Here is a 4541-nt window from a genome sequence, read left to right as displayed (position 1 = left end):
ATACCTATACTAGTGATATCGGACAGACATTTGAAGAAGTGAAATTTAATAGTTAATATATGGTAATGTACACCACAGTTCATGACAGATTGACTCTTTTAAGAAACTTTAATAAAGATACTCTCATTTTTAACCGGGAAATAACATTGTGTCTTTAGTAAAAACAGCCAATGTTTTTAAAGCCTATGCTTGCGATATCAGACAGACATTTGAGGAAGGGAGATTTAATAACTGATATATGCTAGTGTATATCACAGCTTATAACGACATATTGATTAAGATAAAGGTACTTGTATTTTTAACCGGATAACTATATTGTCTCTTAAATGAAACGAGCAATATATTTAATGTATTATATATGGTAGATTTAATAGCTGATATATGTTAGTGTGTACAACAGCTTATAAGGGATTTTTTTAAGGAACTTATATAATGGTACTTCTGTTTTTAACCGGTTAAACATATTCTCTCTTCAATAAAGCAGCCAATGTATTTAATACGTATGTTAGTAATAAATTGACAGGTGTCTGAGGAAGGGAATCTTCAGAGCAGATATACGCCTCCTGGCCATATCACTGTTAACTGATGAATAAGCATCAATAAAAATAAAATAAAAACAAATTTTATTAACAATTTTGAGCTCGTTCAGTGAAAGAATACTAAGAGGTGGTAATAAAAAAACTGGTAAAAATCACTACGTATTAATAAAAAAAGAATGTTTTCAATAAAAAACAAACAGCATTAGTATTTATCACTTCTTTTAACTAACCATTGGTTTTAGGAAAATATATCTAATGCTGACTTTGTATATTTTGTTTTTTTTTAGCAGTTTCAGATTGTTCCCCGGTGCATCGCCAATTACGTTATTACGGCTACTTAAGCGGCAAACAACAGAACGTGTGTGTTTTGTTTTATGGCATCGCACTTATTCTTTCCAAAACACTTTTTTTTTAACCTTGCTTACATAAGCAAACACTGGTTCTACTATGATTTGGAACAGTTGGGCATAAAGTGGCACAACTATCGTTCACTGTGGGCTTCCACTATTAGCGCATCCCATTGACATTAATTTTATTGTACCGAAAGCATGAACGTTCCAAAACACGCCCGTTTATTGCCATTTTTATAGATGCAATTTTTTATTTTTATTCTTCATCTATGTGGAATGATGTTGTACATTCTTACAAATATCTATATGAGAAGAGTACATATCGTTACGGGTATATGTATATGTTTTATGTGATTTCATAATGTGCAATTTTCAATAATGTACTTCATTTATATTTTAATATTCAATATTTACGCTGCAACTCACTTCTGACTTATTTCGAATTGCTTCAAAAAATATTTATCTTCCTCGTCTTGCACGTACGACTATTTGTTTATTTAGTTTTATTTATTTAAATTGCTTTGTGCTCTGTAAAGTAATTTTCTAAAACAATGTCTACACACTAACCTACAACAATAGATATTGTGTATCTGAAGGTATCTTCAACTACTGTGAGCAATTTACAAATGATATAAATAAAACAGTAAATAAAATAAATAAGAAGAAAAATGAAAAAAAAAATAAAAATACGAAAATTAAACACAAAGTAAAACATTGCATAAACTTGAACTACATTTTACATTCTTGAGATTCAAATTGTTTTGTGTCAGTAAGTAGTTACGATAGTATAGACTTAAGTACTTGCTTACTACGGCATGCGGTTATGTATGCACTTATTACGACGATACATAAGTATCTTTTATATAAAAGATTTTTTCGTGACATTTCACTTGTTTTTGAACGTCTATATCGATTTTCCATTATCATATTTTTGCCTTTGCGCACTGGAAAATAAGGTGCCATCAGATATCGTATCATCGTATCACCCCGCTTTCATTATTTTTTGTAGTTTAATTTACTTTTTGGCAGCAAGTTTGGCGTAAGCCAATCTAATATATTTCAGTATTATAGGCATGCCGTCGGGCATACAAATAAGTAGTCACTTAACCTTACAAATATTCATCCAGTGATTTTGACTAAATTTCTAATAATTCTGAATAGCAAAACATAGTCAACATTTTAGTAATATTGAAAAAAATATACTTCGGTTTAGTAAAAAAAAAAGCTTGTAAGAGTGTAATAATATTTTTATTATTATATGCTTTAAGATTCATGACGTGAAGTACTATATGTCGCAAAAACTGAAGAATCTGAAATTTGTTTTGATAACAAAAACTGCTGCGGTTTATTAGTTTAATAGTTAAATATATTATTTACATTTTTATATAATAAAATATATTTTTCATAGTATTAAAAAATATATATTTTATTGATACGGATAATTCTACTTTAGTCTATAGTCATCTTGAGGATAATTTAGTACATATAGCACATATGAACCATAGTCGAAATATCGGTATATACTGTCAAACCTTCATAACTCGAACTTCTATGAATTTTCTATAACTCGAAGTTTGACTATATATATTTAATATATTTAATAATATATGTTATAATTATATATATAATTAAATATTATAATTACAATATATTGTGACTATAGCTTTGGTCATCTTCAAGGTATTTCAGCAACTAAAATATCAATAGCTGTGGTTCCCAACCTTTTTTGATCAAGAGTCACTATTATATTTTTCTTTTTAATAGGAACCACAAAGTTTAAGAATAATAAACTGCATGATCATTTTAATATGCTTGTTTTAATATATGCTTATTTTAATATGTATAAGGGCATATGTACATTATATAGCCTATAAAATAAGTATGTTATTTTGTAGGTATTCCTTAATACTTTTTTGTGCAAAATATGTACAAGCTATTAATCCATACCAGTTAAATTTGATGCACGGACCATTATTAATCATCTTGGCGACCACCGATTGGAAACTACTGCTTTATAGCTTATAATAAAAATATCACTGACAGAAGAATATATTTATTTAAACTTATTTAAACTTATTTAAGAAGTTATATATTATTAAACATTGACTAATTAGCCCATTCGGAAATATAGAAATAAAATTTGGTCATAAAATAATAAACAGTTTTATATAATGTTATATATAGTGTTTATATAGTGTTATTTAGTTTAATGTGAAATACTGTAGTTCAAAGAAAGCAATTATTTTAAAACTAAATAAAATATTATAATGCAAAAACTCTTTAACAATATGTACTAAATCAATTCAATCATAAATCAGTGATATTATATTTTTTGAAACCAGTCATTGGACCGGCATACACAGAGATTTGAAATTCTAATAGACGGTCTTTGTAGCTTTTGCCAAAGAACAAGAGGAATAACTACTAAGCTCTCAGCTATTGTGCAGATGTCAAGGCTAAGCAAACGTAAGTGCAACAATTCGTTGAAAATACTTTTTCAAGAACTCCTCAGAGCTATCAAAAATTGATATTTAAAGTTGCACAAAATTGGTTTACAGCTATTAAATATTGATATTGATATTATAGTTCTCACAATATTCTAAAAGACAATAAAATGGTTAAAGTGAATCAAGTAACTCTGAAATACTCTTTCTCATACTCTGTAAAATAAATAAATTTTTGTATTGTAAAAAAATGTAATATAATTAATTATAAAATGTATAAGATGAAAAGTTCAAAGATATCTTAATTTAGTCTACAATGAAACATGATATATAAAGAAATACTTTTCTAAAATATTACTTTCACAAATTAGTTTTTGTTAGAAAGTTCAGTAATAGGAAGGCATATAGATTACATCCAGCCATGTACTAATATGGGAAGTTTTTCTGGTGTTCAAAACTTGAAAATGGCCTACAGTACTACTGCAGTCCATAAAATAAATAGAAGGGAATATTATTTTGTCCTCCCTAAAAGCACACTACAGAGATTAGAAATGTTCAAGCTTTATACGCATACTCAGCCAATTTTGTTTTGAATTTTCATATGATATCATTATTAGGTTCAAGGGTTATTGGATTACTGTAAAAAAATATTTTAGTTTTCTGTGTAAATAAAATAAATAAAGGAGATAAGGTACTAATCTTTTGTAATAAGGTAAGTAAAGACAAGCAGGAAAGGTACCAACGTTAAACACTTAAACACTTGATATGATATGTGTGTATGATATGATATGTATCATGTTTGACTTAAAATCGAAATCGACAATAACATATTTCTTGTGTCAGAATTTTGACAGCTGAAAACAGAGTTTAATCGTAATTTCTACAAAATCAAGTTGATTTTAACTTGAATAGGTCACCGTAGTACAGTACAAACTTGTGCTATTGTGAATAGTTTTGAGGAATGAATAATATTTTCATACAAAATGAAATAAAACTCTTATTTATCATTATAATTTTTTTCATTACCATACTCGATTAGGAGTTTAAGATTAAGAGTCTATAAAAGATTTCCACTGGTTTCTATTTTGTACTATTGCTTTCAAGTCGTTAAACGATTTGCCTGTCTTCTACTGAATTGTCCTTCTCTAGGTCATTGCTGGTCTGCCTCTGCGTCTTGTCCCCTGGGGGTTACAGGTAAGTGCAGCATG

This window comes from Teleopsis dalmanni, chromosome 1 (genome assembly GCF_002237135.1).
Source record: "Teleopsis dalmanni isolate 2A chromosome 1, ASM223713v2, whole genome shotgun sequence".
Lineage (NCBI taxonomy): Eukaryota > Metazoa > Arthropoda > Insecta > Diptera > Diopsidae > Teleopsis > Teleopsis dalmanni.
The sequence above is the reverse complement of the archived record's forward strand: the minus strand, read 5'-3'. Positions refer to the sequence as shown.